Source organism: Engraulis encrasicolus, chromosome 17 (genome assembly GCF_034702125.1).
Source record: "Engraulis encrasicolus isolate BLACKSEA-1 chromosome 17, IST_EnEncr_1.0, whole genome shotgun sequence".
NCBI lineage: Eukaryota > Metazoa > Chordata > Actinopteri > Clupeiformes > Engraulidae > Engraulis > Engraulis encrasicolus.
In genome coordinates, this window is record NC_085873.1 from 33,591,044 (window position 1) to 33,613,667 (window position 22,624).

A 22,624-nucleotide genomic window follows, 5' to 3' on the forward strand; every position below is an offset into this window, starting at 1 on the left:
TTGCCCGTAACAGAGTTGACAGAATGTACCCATAGTTCTCTGATTTTTAGATAAAATAATAAAAATCATACATATACTGGCAAATACTGGAAGTGTACAATTGAAAGTATGTTCTTTGAGAATTGATAAAAAGTTTCACAGAAATAAAACATTTTATTTTACTTTTGTCAAAACCTGAAATGTACCCACAATTCTGAAATGACCCACGTGCTTTTGTCTGTAAGACCACTCGAGCAGCAAACACCAGAATGAGAATCATTTCAGAATCGTTCACTTTCAACTCTGAGACCAACGTGTGCTTGGGCTGCATTAAGCCAGCCAGCCTCCAATTTGCCTGGACGACGGCTCATTCAAGCATGCGCTGGGCTATTTTTTAAAAGCAACAGCATAGCCTACAAAACTGATTTCTACGAGTGTTGTATTCTGTTATAGTGCGCTAGTAGCCTAGGCTATAACAGCGGGGTCATTGGTTGCAGGCAACTTTGTCAAGATGTCAAAAAATATGCCGATAGCTAGCAAAGCTGACAAGACAAGTTGGGGTACATCACGGCATCATAACCCCCTGAAAACACGAACGTAACGAATTGAGAAACAGCACAGCATGGCAAATAGTTGGAGAAGCCGACATTTGTGATCTTTCTCCGATCAACAGGTCCTATATATGAGCGAACTGCCTGGCTACTGTAGCATAACAGACGTGACCACATAGGCTAACACCACTTCAGAGACGCCCCTTCGCGTTATCAGATGAAACATGTTCTACACACATTTGATTGACATGCTATGCTTAGTTTACAGAGGATAACAAAAAATAACGCTTACTGTTTACTTCACTTCACACCGGCCGGAGTGAATGGTCGCTGTGTTGGTCAGGTTCGGTTAAAAAAGCCAACATTTTCATGTGCTGCCCAAATCTCTTGTTATCATGAAGAACGATTCTTCCTATGTCTATTCGTCACATTTCATTGCAGCGGTCATCCAATGAGGGGGCACCATGTTATACACCACTTATTATATGGTTGTGACGTCATCTGTCGAATGCTCCATTCATTTCAACGGGGCTGCCCAACGTTCGGACGTCTGTTATTTTTCGATAACGGACGGGTTGGTCTATAACAGACCGCTGTCAATGGCAACAAGACTTTTCACTGCTAAAGCGACTTTTCAACAAGACTCTAATCAGCTGCTGTCCCACACAGCAAAAGTACACCGTAATGGATCCGCCCCGGAGTCCACCATCCGGAGGCCATCCTCCGGAACGGATCCGGTAAACGGGGCCGTATCGGCGTCCACTTGCACGCCGCCTATCATCCGACGCGGAGGCGTGGTGCGGACTCAAAAGGGACCCGTTTGTCACCCGCAACGGATCCGCGTGCAGAAGCATACCTCCGCAGTGAGCCCGGTTCGGAGGCGCGACATCCGATGCGGACTCATTCCGTGTCCACTTATTACATACGTTACGGTTCCACTACTTTTTATCAGTTACGGACCCATTCCGGACTCATAGATGTTCCGGGCCGGGACCATTTTGGATCCGTGCTCATAAAGTTACTTTCTTATTATGCTATAATCCCAATAAACGAACACTAAACCAGTTAACCGTTACAAACAGCATTTAGATTTAATTCTACAGATAACACAGACCTGGCCTAGACACCGTTTAAATAAGATCCCGAAAAAAACACAACCTGACGAAGAACTTCACTCATCATGATTTTTTATTTATCTTGACATTATTTTTCTGTCTCACTGTCATGTTGAACAATCGCGTGTCGTGGCTGCCTTCTCTTCCTTCCCTCATCAGTCGACGGGGAAACATCACATCAGCGCTCCGATCTGAAAAGGCAACAGAGCTAAACTTAGAGCTTTCATTTAAATTTCGTAAGATGACAATCAGACATTGCATTGCATATGGAATGGACAACGCTCTTTCACATCTCTATCCCGTGACAGTAATGATGTTGAATATTATAAGATGTACAATGTCCTACTTACTCTTGGTCGTAAAAGCCGGGAGGCAGGCGGGCATCACTGTAGCAGGGTGGATTACAGCTGGCTAGCCCTGTCCGACCCAGAGCTAATTCCACCTGTTAACTGTTGCACAAGATTAAGAACAAATTCAGATATTTGTAGCCCAACCACGGACATCTGTATCAAACTATGAGCCCAGCTACTTCATTCATTCACCAATGATGGACAGCATATGGGACGAGGGCGCAGTTCATGGCCATCCATTAATTGCTAATAAATAATTAGCCTGGATTTCGTTAACGTGAGGAAAACATGATGCCACCGCTTTAGGATTTGTGCCGTTAAAAACACAGTTGGTGCCAAACCTGTTGAGAGCATCACCAATCCGTGTAAAAGTGTACCACGAGCCAAATTCAGACCAATATAGCCGTTTCATAAGAGTATTTGAACACTTAGACCTACGTTTAACTTTACACAAGTTTGCTTCAGTCAACCGGTTTGCTAGTAGCTGGCTAGCAAGCTAACATAAACAAGGCTGTTAAAATGGGCACAATGTAGATAATTTTTATTCAACTGCACTTCCTCCATGTATCGGATGGCATCATATTTTAACAGCATTTAGGAAATACTACAATAGCCAATGTAGTTCAGGTCTTTGAATGAATGAATTAGCTGTCTCGTTTTGAAAACAACTAGGGTTAACATACACTTTTTAAAGTCATAAAACAAAATCCTACGAAATATAATTAAGCATTGATAGTATAAAAGCTTCATATATACTTTTTGTACCTTTGTGTATCACCTAATATAGATAAATCAATACTTACTGGAGAGCGCTGTATGTCGTGTCTGCCCCAACAAAAACTGTACCAACGTCCGTTAGATTTTACAGCGCGTCCGCGTTTGTGAATCAGATATGGATGCGATTATGGTCCGCGTTTTGACAGTAGAATTTGGGGCGGCGCACGGTGGCGACCCTGATCCACCAAGTGGAACCCAAAGGAATGTGACAGTGACACGGATGTGGTGACTTGAACGCGGCTCCGAATCGGAGTCCTCTGCTGTGTGCGGTGATAGACAGCACCCGTTGTCCTGGCTACCGCTGTCAATGGCAACAAGACGTTCACTGCTAAAGCCACTGGCTTGTATACAAGTCAGTGGCTAAAGCGAATGTTTCATATCACTCCGCAGGGGGTCCGGTCTTTTGTCACTCTAATCAGCTGCTGTGATAGACAACACCTGTTGTCCTGGCTAGCCTACCTAGCTGTTGCCTAGCGGTGTTCCACAACGGCACTGTTTTGTTTTGCGCAGCAACAATCTTAACATTAAATAGGTCTAAAGAAATGTCCCCGCATGTGTGAATCATTTAAGTATATCCATATAATAAGCGGGTTAACTTTCGGCGAGTCGGTCGCTTTGTGGAATAGCAGCACTTCAGAGAGAACAAGACCCCTCCGCTCCGCGTCGGGGTCTAAAGATTCTCTCTGTCGTGCTGCTATTCCACGGTAGCGACCTTCTCGCCGAACGTTAACCCTTACGTAATTCATTATTCAAATAGTCAATTTCTTCAGGGTGCCAAATAACTAGGTTATATTATAATCAATGTTTTAGTGTGTCTTCACTAGGATAACTAGTATGCCTGTCGTGTTTCTTAAAGATAGTAGGCTATGGAAAAACTCCTGCATGGCTCTGTATTAGCCAACTCTCCGGCTACATGCTCCGAGTACGAATGGCCGTGGTGGCAAGTGCATTCTGATCAGGCTGCTGCATCCGTGTCAGACTTAAGTGTAGTAGGCTATAGGCCTATTTTAAGAGAAAAAAAATAATGCAAGCATGTATTCTGTATATTACCAGATGAGCCAGATTTAAATAATAAAAAATAAAGATATAAATAAATAAATTAATTAAAAAATCAGTGCCCATTATGGGCTGGCACCGCAGGTCCACACCAGGGCACGTGCCCGGGTAAAAATGGTCTAACGACGCGGCTGGTATCAGTGTGATTGCAAAGACATTTCATTCCTGCGGTGCTAATCGCCTCCTTGTCGAGTGTGTGTCTGGCAGCGCGACGCATGCACGCACGCCAAGTAATGTTGCCAGGGTAACCACAATCACTTCCTCAATCGCAACGGATCAAATTAATTGTTATTAAAGCGTTTTTAAAGAAATTTGGTCAGCGATTAAGTGTAACAGTGTTAGATAAGCAATAAGCCACTTGAGTCTGTGGGTTGTGCTCAATTGATAACGGGCAAGGGGACGTTTACGGCACTCCGCTTCACGTCGTGCCCCACTCCCCTTGGCTGTTATCAATTGAGCACAACCCACGGCCTCTCGTGGCTTTTTGCTTAAGTAAGGTACTCCGGTGAGTTGATGTTTATGAAAATGTTCGTTTTTGGTGCTTTTAGGGACCTGGTTGGACATGCAGGTGACTTGCCATTCTGAAGCAGGTTGGGATGAATCAAATTTAGGCAAATACCCAAAACAGCAGTGAACATCAAAAAAACAGTGAGGGGAGTTCTAGGACATTGCAGACAACTCGGAAATGAGGCTTAATGTTGAAAATACCGCAGTTATCCTTTAAGTAACTGAGAGGTCACGTCACAAGTTCGAGCCCAAAGTAGCTGTGAGTGTCCAGGCTGACCTCGGTTACATCGACACAAGGACATTGTTGATCATTTCGTAAATGATAAGTTCTGCATTGTTTGTCTATCACTGGCCACCGTACTGATGTGACGTTGGCCAATCAGAACTCTCCTCAGTATGTTATGTATCTGGCGCGAGCGGCTTGAGACTTAACTTCATTAAATCTACAGTAACGGTAACTTCGTGTCGCGTTGTCCTTGAGTTAAAGAGTAACTTTTTACATGGTGTCAGAAGCCGGACGGACCTTCTCGCCTGCGAGTTTTCTTTTCTTTACCGTGTACGTGTAGTAGTGTTTGTTTGCTACGGTACGTTTTGTTTGTTAGCCACAACATCAACAACGTCAACGAGCTTCGTTCACTAGCAACGTCAACGTTATCCGCTGTGATGATGGATGGATTTCGCAGACCTGACCCCCTCGTCTTTAACGAGAACATTGCCGAGAATTGGCGAGTTTTCGAGAGGGAATACGACATCTTCATTGCCGCAGCGCATTACGACAAGCCAGCTAAGACCCAGGCTTACATTCTCCTCAACATCGCCGGACCAGAGGCCATCGAGTGGGAGCGCTCATTCGTCTATGCCCCAGAGGTGCGTGTTCCTAACGGTGAAGGACAGTTCAGGATTGTCACTCCCGCCGAGTCTAGAGAGGATCGCTGAAATCTGCAACCCTCAACACAATCGGACAATGGACAGGGACAAGTTTCACTCACGAAACCAAAAGCAAGGTGAGACAATCGAATCGTTTATTAGCGATCTGAGGATCAAGGCCAAATGCTGTCTCTTCGGGGAGATTACCGATGAGCTAATCTGTGACCGCATCGTCTGCGGCGTTACCAGTGACACTTTAAGGAAAGCCCTGTTGAGGGATAGCGAGCTAACCCTGGGGAAGGCCATCTCAATCGCCCGCATTCATGAGATGACAGAGGAAAGCAGTAAGACGTTAGCCACAGCAGCCACCAGTGTTAACGCAGTTAAACCAGCCCCGGGTAGTGTAGCTAAACCCAAGCCTCTGTACGTTCCACAAACCATCACAAATTGCTCCAACTGTGGAGGTAGCCACGCAGCTAGGCGGGAAAATTCCCCTGCATTCGGTAAACAGTGTCACAGCTGCAGGAAGCTCAATCACTATAAACACTGCTGTAAGTCTGCACCACGCAGCCAACTAGGTAGAGCCCCCAGACGATCGGTGAACGAAATCGATGTGGACGAGCCGACATGCAATGGGGAGTCATATTTTGTGGATGGTGTCGAGGTAGACAGCCAGGTGCACTGTGTCAACTCTGAAACGGCTGAGAGGGATGAGGGTTTTGTCACCATGGACATAAACAACAAACGCCTGGAGATGAAAGTTGACACGGGGGCGAGGTGTAATGTGATGTCACTAAAGACTTACAGAAGAGTGGCAAATGGAGAACACCTAGTTAAACAAGGGAAAGCTGTCAGCCTCGTCGCTTATGGGGGCACCAGGATCGAGACCACCGTCACACTGCCATGTCGTCTAAAAGAGCAATCCCACCTCTGACTTTCTTTGTGGTAGACAGAGAGGTACAGAGTGTAGTGGGAAGTGCGCACATCCAGCAAAAAAGCATCAGCAGGTGCCAGATCAAAAAACTGTCATATGTAGGAGCGGGAAAGGATCTGTACACTGCAGGCAGAGAGGAACAACCACTGCTAGGTTTCCGGGCGTGCAAGGACATGGGCATTGTCAAACTTTGCCCTGAGGTCCACCAGGTCAGCGTGGACAGCACCACTGACTTCAGCTCACAAGTACTTGCTCAGTACAAGGACCTGTTCAGTGACGAGCTGGGTGAACTCCCTGTCACCTTAATGTCTCAATCTTGTCCTGTCTCAATCTTAATGTCAGATCACTTCGTTCTGCTGCTGCTTGCTCACCCTCCCATTCAAATACCTCCTCTGGCCAGCAGATGGCTCCTCGGAAATGTCAAAGCCTGCCCATCTGCAATGATATCTCCCTGCCAGAGACTGTCCTTCCTATTTCTTCTCCTGATATCCCTCTCAATAATGGACTAAGCCCTGAAGTCATGAATGCTACATGTCCATTGGAGTCTACCCCTGACGTTGTTCGCTTGGACAATCCATGTGTTTTTAAGGACAGAAAAGGCATTGGGTTAATCCACCTCAATATCAGAAGTATATTGCAACGAGATAAAATGGACCACCTAAATATTTTAATTGCTCAAACTAACACTGATATCTTGGTTTTATCAGAAACTTGGCTGAAGAGTGAAATTGATGACTCTGAAGTCAACCTTTCAGGCTACAATTTATTTAGAATTGACAGGGTTGGGAGGGGTGGGGGTGTGGCTATTTACGTGAAGTCACATTTTTCTGTCACATTTCTGTATTCCTTAAGTGAACCTAAATCCTTTGAATTTATTGCACTCAAGGTTCATTATGGCACCAATAACAACTCCTTCATAATAGTTGGGATCTATAGACCCCCGTCAGCTGATTCTAAATCCATAGATCAGCTGGCAGAATTGATATCTAGATTCACTGACTCAGAAGTTCTAGTTCTTGGGGATTTTAATATTGACTGGCTAACTGATGCCTCCAAACATCTTAGAGATGTTTTCTCGAGTCTATTTTTGGATCAACTTATTAATGATCCAACAAGACCAAACTCTAAGAACCTTAGCAAATCATCTCTTATTGATCTACTTTTTACAAATAAGATGAACAAAATTAGCGCAAGTGGTGTTTTTGATTTAGGGGTCAGCGACCACTGTCCCATTGCCTGTATTAGGCACAGCACTCTAACCAAAGCACTGCCTCACATTTTGGTTAAAAGAACTATGAAACATTTTAATGAGCAAGCTTTTTTAAATGATCTCTATGAAAGTGACATTCATCTAACAACCGAAATTCCTGATGCTGACTTGGCTCTACAGTTTTTCTCAAACTCATTTATTTGCATTGTTGACAAACATGCACCTTTTAAAAAGATAAGAGTAAAAAGTAGAACAAACCCATGGTTCACCCCTGAACTCTCCTCTCTTTTTCAGTCAAGAAATAAGGCTTGGTCATTAGCAAGGAGGAGCAAGGATGCCTCCGACTGGACAAGTTTCAGGAAAATCAGGAACAGATGTACATTATCTGTAAGAAAGGCTAAATCTGACTATTACTTTAACCTTGTCTCTAGTTCGTACTCAGATCCTGCAAAATTCTGGAAGGCTGTAAATTACAAAAACAATAAATCTGTTACACCTATGCCTTCTTCAATTAAGTTTGATGATTGTCTACTACAAGACAAATCAGACATTTGCAGTGCTCTTAACAAACATTTTTCTTTAGCCAGTCAAAGTTTTGACAATAGCAATAATCATTCCTTTATGCCTAGGGCTGGACATGATATGCGTATCAGAGACAATGTCAGAGACGATGATCTGGAATTCAGGCTTCATCCTGTGTCTAAGCATACAGTGCTATCTGCTTTATTAGCAATTGATAGTCGCAAATCCACTGGAGAAGACCAGCTAGATCCCCTTTTTCTTCGCACTGCGGCATATATAATAGCAGAGCCATTATTGCACATTTTCAATTTTTCTATTTCCACTGGAGTTGTCCCTACACTATGGAAATTTGCACACATTACCCCGTTGCACAAGGGGGGTGATAAGACTGACCCTAACAACTATCGACCAATATCCAAGCTACCGTGTCTCTCAAAAATACTAGAGAAGTTGGTAAATGATCAGCTCAAAGAATTTCTAAATACCAATAATATTTTGAGCCCTCTCCAATCAGGCTTTAGGCCTAAACATAGTACAGTTACTGCTGCTACTAAAGTAATGGATGATATTATCACTTCTCTTGACAAGAAAAAACATTGTGCTGCCATCTTTGTGGACTTATCCAAAGCATTTGACACCGTGGACCATTCTCTGCTTCTACAAATTCTGCCTGGTATTGGTTTCAATGCAAGTGCCTGTAAATGGTTCCAGAGCTACCTTTCAAACAGACACCATACTGTAAAACTGGGTAATACTCAATCTGACCCCCTGCTAATAACCAAGGGGGTCCCACAAGGTTCAGTATTAGGTCCGGTACTCTTCACCATGTACATAAATAGCATACTTTCTCTCCTTTCCAACTGCTCTATTCATCTATATGCAGATGATACAATTTTGTATTGTGTTGCGGATTCTGTACAGCTAGCCTTGGAGAATTTGCAGCAGTCTTTTAATATCCTACAAAATGCCTTCATTAGTCTTAAGCTTCTACTTAATGTAAGCAAGACTAAATGTATGGTCTTTACTCGATCTAAGCATGGCATGATAAATGATTTTAATATATCTACTTTAGATGGGTCTGTTATTGAGAGAGTATCACATTATAAGTACCTGGGAATCTGGCTAGATGACAAGTTCACATTCAAGAAACATACTGACTGTCTTGTCACTACGCTCAGACAAAAGCTATCTTTCCTGCACAGAAATAAATATCACTTTCCTGTTTTCTGCAGAAAAAAGTTAATTGAAGCTACTTTTCTGTCTTCCCTTGACTATGGTGATATTATTTACAGACATGCACCACTCTCTAATCTGAAGGCACTTGACACTGTCTATCATTCAGCTCTTCGTTTTATTACTGGGGATCCATATAGTACACATCATTGCCTGTTATATGATAAAGTTGGGTGGGCTCCACTTTCTCACAGAAGGGACATGCATTATTTTATTTTTATTTATAAGGCCCTCACTGGCAAACTCCCATTTTATATTTCATCTCTTTTAGTTTGGCACTCCAACCCATACCAAACCCGCAGCAGCAATTTTTTACTGGAGGTCCCTTATGCCCGCACAGAACTGGGTAAAACAGCTTTTAGTGTCTGTGGACCTTCAGTTTGGAATAACTTACAACTAAGGATGGGTCTTCAAGCCTTTGTGCCATTAGAACATTTTAAAGTTACACTGGGAAGTTTTTTATCACATACTTGCACTTGTTTTAACTCATAAGTTTTAATTCATAGTTTGTCTTAATTTTTATCTCTTATATGATTTATGGTGTATTGTGTATGTTCGTTGTTTATATATGATTTTATATGTGCAATTGTTTGTTTTACTCGACATCATTGTGAATGAGGGCTGGGCCCTCAATGATTCTTCGAGTTTAAATAAATGAAATGAAATGAAACCTATTCCATGAAGCTGGATCCCAATGTACAGCCTGTGGTCCGCCCTACCCACCGCGTTCCTGTTGCAATGCGAGAGAGAGTCAGGGGCGAGCTTGAGCGCATGCAGCGCATCGGCGTCATAACACCAGTCGCAGAGCCAACCGACTGGGTCTCATCCATGGTAGCGGCACACAAGAAGGACAAGAACGAACTCAGGCTGTGCATCAACCCAAAAGACCTCAACACAGCGTTGAAAAGGCCACACCACCCAATGCGCAGCGTGGAAGAGGTAGCGGCACAGATGTCTGGAGCAACAGTATTCTCTGTACTGGATGCCAAGAATTCTTTCTGGCAGATACGGCTTGACAAAAAATCTTCAATGCTCACCACATTCAGCACCCCGTTTGGGCGTTTCAGATTCCTGCGCATGCCATTCGGCATCAACTCTGCTAGCGAAGTGTTTCAGCGCTCCGTGGAAAAGGTGTTCGCGGGCTACCCATGCTCAGTCATCGTCGATGACATCATCATCGGAGGGCGCAGTGTTGCTGAATATGATGCCAACCTTGTGTAGCAAGGTGCTTGAACGTGCAAGGCAGGTCAACCTCAGGCTAAATCCAGCGAAGTGACGACACATCTTCACCCCTGACGGCCTCAAAGCAGACCCCTCCAAAACAGCCGGCATCCACGCCATGCCAGTTCCCACGGACGTCACATCCCTGCAGCGGTTACTCAGCATGGTCAACTACCTCGACAAGTACATTCAGAACCTCAGTGAGATCGCAGCACCCCTGAGACAGCTCACACACAAGGAGACGGCCTGGTGTTGGTTCCAGCAGCATCAGGAGGCCTTCCCTAGTAACACAGAACGTAAAGAGAACGTTTGACTTTTGGTTCTCTAAAGGTTGGGGTTATTACCAAACCAAAATTTACCACTTAGAAACGTTCCCTTTGGTTACAGTAAAAAACAAGCAACCATTGGTTCCGGTTCGGTTCTGGATACGTTTCAGATACGTAATTTTTGGTTCTGTTTTGGTTCTCACTGGGTTGCCAGGAAAGTTTAATTTAAGTTCCCAGAACGATATATGTGTGGTTCCCATTCCATTCCCTCGCCGTTCTCTCACCGTACCTTTATTGCTTTTCATGTTTGTTCCCTCATCGTTCCCATAAGGTTCCCATAACCTTGATGGTTACATTATAGGTCTGGTCACGTCTGGTTCCCTAGACGTGCTCCTGATGTTCCCCCAACTTTGTTTATACTGTGTTGTTCAGAGCATAAGCAATGATGACTGTCCACCCGATTAAATCATATACGTCTACATATTAGTAACAGTATTTCCTCCAGATTTAATCATGTACACAATCTATTTTTTTTATTCCATTTCATTCATTTAACTCAACTTGGTTGGGTTGATACTAAGGTTTGGCTGTGCACACAACATCACACAAAAGATGTGGTGAGTGAAAGAAATAACTTGAGAACTTGTTACACCTTTGCCGGTAACAAGCAGGCCCTTCACAACCAATCTGTCCATCAGCGCCTGGCCAAACCTAATTACTTAGGGCTGGTATATCATGATTCAATTGCTTGCACCTGAAAAACTCCTAATCAATCTGGTCACATGGTACTCTTGAGCCTGTATATAAACCTGCTGTCAGAGTGCTTTAGTTATTTGCTTGCCTGCCTGCCTGCTGGCTGGTCAGCATGGCACAGCATAGCGCTTGTTTAACTGCTTTGCAAGCAAGTTAATAGCGCTTTTGGCTTATGGCATTTGTTAGCTACATCTTGTGCCTTGCTTTGTGAGCTAGTCAGTAACAGCACATGTTACATTGCTTGCGCCATTGTGCACTTGATGTAGATGGTATGATTATCTTTAAACTTCATTAAGGAAAACATTTGGTATTAATCACCACTAGATTGAGATCATACATGCTCAGCTGATATTTCTCAAAATGTGGTACAGTACGGCATAGACTGATAAAATATAGACCTCATACATGTTTTCAGCAACTTTAATCATCATTCTAAGACAGCAGTGTGCCAACCTGATGCCAGGCGCAGGGTGTTTCAGTGATGGTGGAGGATGGGAGGTCCTTAAGTACCATGATCAGGGTACCTCAACTATGGTGAGAGATAGTGGGGCAGGACCAAAACACATTCACAATAATAAACAAGGTTGGGGGAACATCAGGAGCATGTCTAAGGAACCAAATATGCAACCAACAAGGTTAAGGGAACCATATGGGAACGGCAAGGGAACAAACATGACATGAACAGGAATAAAGTGACGGTGAGAGAACAATAAGGGAACGGAATGGGAACTACACATATAACATTCTAGGAACGAAAGTTAAACTTTCCTGCCAACCAAGTGAGAATGGAAAAATAACCAAAAATGACTCTCTGGGGACGTACCCAGAACTAAACTGGAACCAAGGGCTTGTGTTCCAGGAACCTTCGTAGAACTGAAAATTGTTAGTAGGGTTTGACCGCCTGAAAGCCTGCCTGTCTAGCGCTCCGGTCCTGGCATACTACAACGTCGAGGAGCCAGTCACACTCACCTGTGACGCATCGTCCCATGGTCTAGGTGCAGCATGTGTACAAAGCGGCAGACCAATCGCCTTCGCCTCACGTGCCCTCACGGACACTGAAACACGGTATGCCCAGATAGAAAAGGAGCTACTGGAGCTACCGTCGTCTTTGCTTGCACTAAATTCAGAGACTATGTTTACGGAAAGCCCATCACAGTCAAAACAGACCACCAGCCCTTGGTCACCATCATGAAGAATCTACAGAGTGTACAAAAAGGGTAAGCACATGTATATTGCAGACACCCTCTCCAGAGCTCCATGCACAAAGACCCCACAGAGCCGGTCCGAGGCCGCAGAGTTTGAAGTCATGACCGTGGAGTGCATTTCCACGGCCCGTCTGGAGGAGCTGAAAAGGCACACAGCGCATGACGAGGTGCTACAAACCCTCAGTGCGGTCATCCACAGAGGGTGCCATCCAGGCAAGGCCAGGTCCAGGCCGCCATCGCACCTTTCTTTCCCTACAGAGACGAGCTCAGTGTGGAGGATGGTGTCATCATGAAAAGCCACAAAGCAGTCATTCCCCGCTCCCTGCAAAGTGAATACATCAACATCGTTCACAAAGGCCATCCAGGTCTCGACGCGACCAAGCGCAGAGCCAGGAGTGTTGTCTTCTGGCCAGACATCGTGGAGGAGCTGCTCCCATGCCAGGTATGCAAAAGCACCACAGGGTCATTCCAGCTGGAATCAGCAAATTTCTGAAAAATCTCCCACTCGACCCCCTCGGATTTGCCTGAAAAAAATGTATGTGATGCCTTAAACATCCAATAGATCATATCCACAATATCAGAACTCAGCTCTGGATACTTTTGGCACAAAAAATCTGTAAATAAGTACACCCCCTACGCTTGTTTTAGCGACATTGCATGAGTGACCATGTTCAGACTCAATTATCTCCAGAAATATTTGTGTCAGATTCATTATATTTTCAGGGCTAAGAGTCCCTGACCTGAATATCATATATTACAATTTGCAGCACTGTAAGTCAAATCACATCGTAATAATGTGCCTCTACTTTTTGTAGATATCACATGTTCTAGGGTTTCCAAATGTCTGTAAAAATCTCAAAGTTCTACATGTAAGGTTCATCCTTGGTATATGGTCTGATATATACCATGACTTTCACATCATAGTATATCTAACAAAAGGCTCCAATGGTTGTTGAGATACAGAGGTCCAAAGATGGGAAAAAAATAATTTGCACCAATGTTTGGAGCAATATTTCCAATCTATGACACTAGTTAGGAACTTTCTGTTTGGTGTTTCTGAAAGAGGATGTTTTTTTTAACAACATATAAAAAAATTGGGATGGTGTTTTGCCTCATTCTTTTTATAACGGACTTCAAAATCTCAATTGGCTACAATTACTTGAAGCTATGAGGACCATGTCACCAACCGACTTGTCACAACTCTCAAATCCATGGCGCTGATGTCACCTTAATAGTGAAAACAAGATGGCTACCCTGTGAATGACAAAGCAAATTCTAGGGAAACCATAACACTTGTAAATGAATTGATTGCTGCCACACAGCAAGAATAGCATATTGCACATGGCTTTGATAGACATTAATTATTTTAATTGTAAAATCATACTAATACTCATAATCATCATTTTAGTAGTTGTAGTAGTAGTAGTAGTAGTGGTACTGGTAGCGGTAGTAGTAGTCTTGGAATAAAGTGATGAAATAGGAGAGGATTAAAGAATTGTAGCACTCTTGTTTGCAACAAGGACTCCCATCCTAACTAATCTTTCAATCAGCAACTGTAACTTTATATTTGCTATGAAGCTTGTGTCTTACTCGTTAAGTTACCAGCTGTGTTGCAAAATAACTTAATTCATACTGGCTAGAGATTACCTCAGACTATTTTGACAGCATGGTCCTGGAGTTTTAGTTAGGAGAGTTTGCTTGCATGCAGTATTTATTATCAGGTGAAAATTGAAGGCACAGACGTTCATATTGGCACCAGACAACCATGTGGTTCTTGTCATATTGTTGCAATCTAATTCAGCTGCTTGCATCATTATAACATTATACCACTGCAATGCTGGCAAGTGGATTGCAGGTTAGCAGCAGTGATTACAACAATCATGGCTTGGATACTTGTAGACAATGTTCAATACTTGTAAAGTCCATCATTACATTGATCCAGGTGAAATGATAGAAGCCGAAAGGAAGCTTTGCAGCATGCAAAAGCGTTCAGATATGGTGGTGGATTGGGGGCGGGGCACAGTTCTACAGTCAGGGTACCTCTGTCGTGGTGACTGTTGGCGGGGGTGGGACTGTTTTATGGTCGCATAGGAAAGTAAAAGTTGATTAGAGATGACACATAGGAGGAGACAGTTTGAAAAGAGGTATCCTGATTGTAGAACTTCCCGCCCCCCATCATCCTCCCCTGACCGAAGTGCCCTGAGCATGGTGGTGGTATCCTTACTGAAATCAATACCTATGTTGTCATTGTTCTTCAAGGTACCAATTTCGTTGCACCTGTACAATGACAATAAAGTTTCATTCAAAGTTTCATTCAGGTGTTCCTCATTGAATTGCCAGTGACGGATGATTGCACACAACAATATGAGTGCAGATACCTAATGCATCATCAATGACAATGGCAAGCTACCTTATAAAGTCAACTCATAAGATGCAGCTGGTGATTGAAAGTAAAGTGTGTATAAAATAATTTGTCACAGGCCAGAGCATTGAAAGTTCCTGACTTGTTTAATACATTTCATCTTTTTTTTTTTCAAATATTAAATCACCATCAAGGAAGTCAAGGTAGCATCAAGGAAATCATATCAACACCTTGTTTTATTTCCAGAGGTTGTTTTTTTATGACTTCTCTCAAAATGGTACTTCTCTCAACCATCTTGAATTTATTGCTAACGTAGCGCCAGTGAGAACATGTTGCGTAGTCACTTGATCATCTGGCCGATAGTACACTTAAAAAGATGAGGCCAGAATCCCTGAAAAAAATCTGAAATACTGAGCTGAACAAACAGCTTTGCCTGGGCCCGGGATAAAGTCGTCTGAAGAGACCCCTTCCCAATACATGCAATGTAATGAGTACCCAATCTTGATTCCCCCATGTCCTTGGCCCAGAACAATTCACCACTTCCGCTTCCCTCTGCACTATTTGATCACAGGCTTATGTCACACCGCAATGCACTTTACGATCATTAAAAGGAATGAGGCAAAACACCATTCTATTTTTTTGCTATGTTGTTAATAAAAATATCCTCTTACAGACACAACAAAAAACAAGTTCACAGCTTGTGTCATACTTTGGAGGTATTGCTCTAAAAAATGGTGGGTTTTTTTTTTCATGACGCCACTTTGGATGGATTTGAGGGATGCATGCCACACTGCATTGAGATTTGAAAAGGCATTATACAAATAAAGGGGCAAAACACCATCCCAATTTTTAGATATGTTGTTAATAAGAATATCCTCTTCGAGAAACAACAAACAGCAAGTTCACAACCGCTGTCATAGATTGGAAATATTGCTCCAAACAATGGTGTTTTGTTTCCTTCCCATGACTTCCTGGAACTATTTTGGAACTATGCCATTGGCTCCATGAGCCGCCATCTTTGTGTGAAAATGGAACACAAAAATCAAGGGGATTGGCCACCTTCTTAGGATGGAATTGAGGGTTAAGTCAGATTTACTGAAATACTGAGCTGAACAAGTATAAAATCACCTATTTGGTATCAGAGATTTTAGGTTTTAGTGTACACTGACTTGGCTATTCATTTTAGGTGTAGTAAACCCAATTTTTTTCTAAGGTAACAGGGCTTCTAAGGTACACCTGCATGTCACACAGGAATGAGTTTTTAAAATTCATTATAAAAATAATGGGGCAAAACACCATCCCAAATTTTAGATATGTTATGAATAATAATATTATCTTTCAGAGACACCAAACAGCAAGTTCACAACTGGTGTCATAGATTGGGAATATTGCTCCAAGTAATGGTATAAATTAGTTTTTGCCCATTTTTGGACCTTTGCATCTCAACAACCATTGGACCCTTATATCAAATATGATGTGATGTGAAAGTCATGGCACATATCTGACCATGTACCAAGGATGAACCTTGAATGTTGAAATTTGAGGTTTTTATGGACATCTGAAAACCCTTGCAATTTTAATTTCAAAGAAAAGTAGAGGGCCAGTATTAAGGTGTAATTTGGCATACAGTGCTGCAAATTGTAATGTATGCTCATCAGGTCTATGACTCTTAGCCCTGAAAAAATAATGGACCTACCACAAATAGTTTTGGAGATAATTAAGTCTGAATATGGTCACTCAGGCAGTGACACCAAATCAGGGGGAGGGGGTGTCCTTATTTACAGATTTTTTGTGGGAAAAGTATGCACAGCTGAAATCTGCAATGGTGAATATGTTCTATTGGATGTTTAAGCCATCACATATATTTTTTTCAAGCAAATCCGAGGGGGTCGAGTGGGGATCATTTGCTGATTCCAGCTGGAATGACCCCACACCACATCAGCAGAAGGAACCCCTCAAGCTCCACCCTGTCCCAGACCTCCCGTGGTCCACGGTGGCAGCTGACATTTTCGATTGGCATGGGAAACACTACCAAGTCCTTGTCGATTCGTACTCGGGCTGGTTCGAGGTGGACCTCCTCCGCGACATGACATCAACTTCAGTCATAGCGAAGATCAAGAGACATTTCTCTGTACATGGTGTGCCACACACTACTCACTCCACAAGCAGTCCTGAGTTCCCACAATTGAACGGGCTTGCAGAGAGGGCTGTGCGCAGTGCCAAGCAGCTCATGGAGAAGTCGCACAGAGATGGGACTGATGTGTTCTTCAATCTGCTGAACCTGAGAAACGTTCCCCGTGACGCGACACTGGGATCCCCTGCTGAACGCCTCATGTCCAGACAGACTCGCGCTGGCATTCCTGTTATGTGAGCAGCAGACTGTTGCAGCCTGCTGCTAGAAATAGTAGACACATCCACAACCAACTCCTTCAGAAGAGACTGACAGTGAAACGTCATTATGACAAGTCAAGCTGTCCCCTGCAGCCTCTGCAGGAGGGGCAAGTCGTCCGCATGCAGACAGAAAGGGGCTACGACAAACTGGGCACTGTGACAGAGGTGCGCAAGGAACCGCGGTCCTACATCATCCAGGCCAACGGCAAGACCTACAGGAGAAACCGTCGCCACATCCTCCCTGTGGCAGAGCCCCCACCGCCTCTGCTCCAGGCCCACGACCCGGAGTTCCAGGATGCCGGCTCTCCCCCCGTGGGAGACACAGCACACACACCCCACACACCACACACGGCACACATCCATTTAAAACCTATATTACAGTTAATATGCTCATCTAACATCTATACTGTACTATCATCATTTAACACCTATTCTACTGTATTGTGCTGATTTACCCCACCATGATAACCCCATATACCACCTATAGTACAGTACGTATCTCATTGTGTGTTCTTGGTCATACATTATAATGCGTTATACAAATCAACTGTTGAGTTCTATGTGGTGTAAAAAAATAAACATGGTTTACTAAATATCAAATATATACAGTACATATACAGTACGTTTACAGTATGTTTTTCCTATCTAAACTTAAAGTGGACAATGAAGAAAACAAGAAAATGTGCAGGATTAATTCATGTCTGAAAACGTCAAAGATCAGGGGCCTTATTTATAAAGCTGGGCACATGCTTGCTGTGGGCCTTAAATTATGCATCCAACCACATATACTGTACTTGCCTTCATGACAACTGGAGCACTTTGCACGATACTTGAAAGAGTATGGAAAAGGCATACTTTTGATGACTAGTTAGTTGTTATGCTTATACAAAACAAGTGTCGTACAAATGGATTGTTTTTGCCACATTTTGCTAAGTGTGTGTTGTAATGTATGCAGTTACTGCATTTACTAATTGCGTCTGTGTGGTCTCTGTGGGTACCCGTAGTGACATGTATGTATACCGGAAGCTGGAACCGGCAAGTCATCAAACAGTGAGTAAACAAGCTTGCTGCACACAGCACTGTTTCATGTGTCTTTCTGAACACAACACTGTGTTATATACTGTAGTGACAAACTGAGTGCAAGGCATTTTTTCTAGTGCTACTTTGGCAATACGTTTGTGCATACAGTATGTGTGAAGACGAGTGTTGCTAAATCAGCCAAAGTTGTTAAAAGAGTATCTTTGGCGAACAGAAAACACTGCAAGCAATAAAAAATCAAGGCCTACTCAAAGCAAAAGCATATGAACAAGGCAGTACACCAAGGAGCCACTAGAGGGCAGACTGTCATCTAAACAAAAGATGACAAGTAAAGTCAGTGCTGTCTCAGTAGGCCTCAATAAGTTCCTTTATTTGCCTGAGGCAGCACAGCCCTGGCATGAATTTTCAACGTCATTTGACCAGGAGGCAATGTTGGACTCGGGGCATAGGCTCCTCGAATTTATGTTAACATGGTTGCCTACCTTGTGGTTATCCCAAAAACCTGTGTGGTGAATCATCAAATTGACCCATTCAGAATCAACGTCCTCACTGAAAGAGTGTGCATTGTTGACTCAAACACACCACACCAGAGAGGTTTTAAGGGTATTATAAGAGACTCCACTCTTCCAGGGGGCTCCAGAGCTACACACAAGCACAATGGTCTGGTAGGAACCAGGCTACATTTTCTTCACCAAATGATACCTTTAGGCTATATGTATTTATTAGCAGATTTACTACTTCATGTATTAACTTAGCTAGATCACTTAACCATGTTCTTACTAACCTAATCCTTCCCTAACCCTAATCATCAGTGAAGTGTTGTTGCCATAAGGACATGGTTTTCAGTGTTTTAGAAAGCAAATACATATTATTGGCATGAAGTATTGCCAACTGGTCAATGATTAGACAGGTGGCGTATCAGAATGATACTGTGCTTGTATAGTGCAGATATTTGTTGTAGAGATACATTACAGGTATGTGCTCTGGGAATAAATACAACAATGTGTGTGTGTGTGTATGTGTGTGTGTGTGTGTGTGTGTATGTGTGTGTGTGTGTGTGTGTGTGTGTGTGTGTGTGTGTGTGTGTGTGTGTGTGTGTGTGTGTGTGCGCGTGCGTGCGTGCGTGCATGCGTGTGTAATTGAGATTATATGTAGTGTGTAATGAACACAACTATCCCTTATTAATGAGCTCATGATAACACTGCCTCTTTTCATCCGGTGGCTTTCTCATGACACTGGCATGTTCATCTTATTCTTGACTTTTTACTGCAGTTTCCTATCAACAGGTGTCATACTGTACATGTCACATTAAACCTGTCCCGTAATATTATTCACATGCATGAGAGTCAGGCAGCTAACAGAAAAGGCCAGAATAACACTGAGACTTTAGTGTAGGTGTTTTCAGTGATTACAGCTTCTGGTAGGTTATACGTTTTGACGCCTATCCTTGTTGTTGGTACAACAGCCAATAAGTTCAACAACTGGCTATTAATGACTTGGCATCAAAGTTCATTCTATAAAATCTAAAACCCTCACAAAGTACGTTTTATGTACAAAAATAAATGTGTTGCATTGCAGAAAGATTAATCATTTCATGAACACAGAAAGGACATGTTTTGGTGAGACAAAAGTTTTGTGAAAAATGAGCAATTACGTCACATCAAATACAATAAATTTTACTGTACTGGGGCTGTAAAATCCAAATAAATATCTCGTATGACTTCTTTTAGTTGAAAGGTCTGTATCATCCTGTGAATGAATGCCATGCCATTTTACTGTTATTCACTTTATCGTTACATCATCACAGGCCATCATCAGCAAGGTTTATCACTATATCATTATTGGAAAAAACTGTCAGACTTTTGTAATATCCAACACAGAGATCTTATTGTGTCTGCAAGTAACCTATTGTCTCTGTGGCGTTATTTCCTTTCAAGCAATACAGTTCAATGTAGAAGACGTTTATCTTTAAATACAGCATAGGCAATACTGGCATACTGGTTAATTTACTGTAAAAAATGAATGTTCCTAGTGTTGTTGTGTGCAGTGCACTTGAATACCAACTTCCTCTGGTGAGGACATGTCTGAACAACGATAACACCCCCTTTCCGTGGCAGTGATTCTTCCTGATTAAATAACTTTTCATCTGTGCGGCTTTCCCCTGTCTGACTTTGCCCCACTCCTATCTTCTTTGTTATACTTCATTCTATGCCATCGTCTAACATATACCTTAGAATTATTCAAAAGTCATATATAGTTATTACAGGCCATCATGGTTGTATTCTGAAGTCCTGACATTAACAAGGGACCATTTCGTGGGGGTATATGTCATCATGTGTGCTTGCTATTTGTAATCTTTCAACTGGACAAAGATGTGTAGAAGAATTTTTCAACATATTTTACAGAATGTTTCACAGAATATGTAGAAATTAAACTTTGAATAACCTGAAAAGTACTAGGGACTTTTCTGCCGTTGCGTGCAAACCAGACAGAAGGTTTTAGATAACACATGAAGAGGGAATACCAGGCATGCCTTGAAGAGGATAAGGCCAAGGATATGCTTGGCCTGGCACAATCGTTCCGATCTGAAAGACAGCATGGGGGTCACTCCACACCAAATCACAGAATCATCTACCATACCATTCCTTTCAATGAGGGAAAAACGGATGGAAAACGGAAGAAAAACAAGTCTGGTAAACGAATGAAACGGTGTATGCCAACACTTTTCGAACCGGTCGTTTTGGCATTCGAACCGCGTCTCTATCTTGAATAGAGATGCACCAGATCCTGATTTTTAGGATCCTGCCGGATACCGGATCCACTGCTTAAGATCCTGCCGGATCCGGAACCGGATACCGGATCCTACGAAAGGGTTGAAACACATAGCCTACTCACACACGTGGGCCCTTTTTATCACGTTGGCCCAAACTATTTTGACTGAAAAGCCTCGGCTACCGGATCCTGGATCCTGGATCCTGGAAGCGGATCCGGATCCTGGGAAAAACCCTATTATCCTGCCGGATACGGATCTTGGATCCGGTGCATCTCTAATCTTGAACGCTGTAACGATTCAAAGCCAGTGTACGAATGAATGATAAATCCCATAGGCCCGGGGTGAATGGAAAAATGTAGAATAAACTGTTGGAGAACAGCTTGCTAGGGGCAAGCAGAGGCGTTTGCCTTAAGTGGATTTAAGTACCCATTTAAATTCTCAGGATACATCTTCGTATTCTTTTTTTTAGGTCTCAGAAACTAAAAGCCAGGCTCTGACAGATTTCGAAAGAGTCAATGTTTCATTTCTCTGTCTGAGGTTGGAAAAAGTTGGAATAGTGAATTTAAATGACAGAAGTAACAGTACTGACCATCTTTAAAAAACTTTTTTTTTTTTTCATTACACAGAAGTCTTATTATTGCAACCAGAGCAACACATTATGCCATCATATCACTTATCAGATGTCTTGGTGTGTCAATGAATAATGTAGGAGATCAATCAAACTAACAAAAAAGAAGGCATGCTTTTTGGCAGACTTCACAACAGCAGAATGTGTATAGAGGGTGTGCAAGTACTGGTCTGTGCACTTCTCGTGACTTTCAGTTTAATTCAATTGCTTTGCAGTGCAGTTTACTTCTGAAAAGCACAATGACTAACTTTGCAACACTACACATAGGCTACACTAACAAAAACAGTAGTGTACTATTCTATCTAATATGCTCAAAAATGGTGAATAGATAAAGGTCCAAGACCCGGTTTACATATACTTAAATTATGCATGGAACCATGCAACAGAGTGCACTTGCAAAAGAGCATTATCAGAGCGCTATGCATGCATCTGGGGGGCAGATAGCCAACAGGACTCTCATTAATATTTTCCACCGTTGGATACTGCGGCATGGAAGTTCGGAAGATCGCCCCTTGCGGTTCTGTCAATATTGCACGGTACGCAAATTGAAATAAAATACACATGGCAATTTGTGCATGAAAAGTGCACATACAAATGCATATCCTGCAGCAAGCATGTCCAAGGCCCTCACAGAAAATGGCAACTTAAATAAACTTTTATTTTGTGATTTTCATTTTTTGCATAATCTTCAAATAGCCTATTACCAGATTTTCTTGTGTAAATTATCTGTGTAAAACGTAGAATCTGTACTCTCAGAATGAATATAGGCTACTGTGTTACTAACTAATAGCCCCAGGGTCCACTGCGACCTTTCGCTAGTCATTTATGTAGATATAGTGTAATGTGACTGATTTTGATAAATGAGACACCTGACAATGAATTGTGT

The 22,624-nt window shown here is 42.7% G+C and overlaps 1 long non-coding RNA gene across 1 annotated transcript; it reads right to left on the reverse strand.

Moving 5' to 3' along the window:
• Positions 1–1,700: 1,700 nt before the first annotated feature.
• LOC134467434 (uncharacterized) lies at positions 1,701–2,077 on the reverse strand. Its single transcript, XR_010038549.1, has 2 exons — positions 1,996–2,077; positions 1,701–1,836 (listed from the first exon to the last, which is right to left on the reverse strand). It is a non-coding gene; the product is annotated as an uncharacterized LOC134467434 (long non-coding RNA).
• Positions 2,078–22,624: the final 20,547 nt, after the last annotated feature.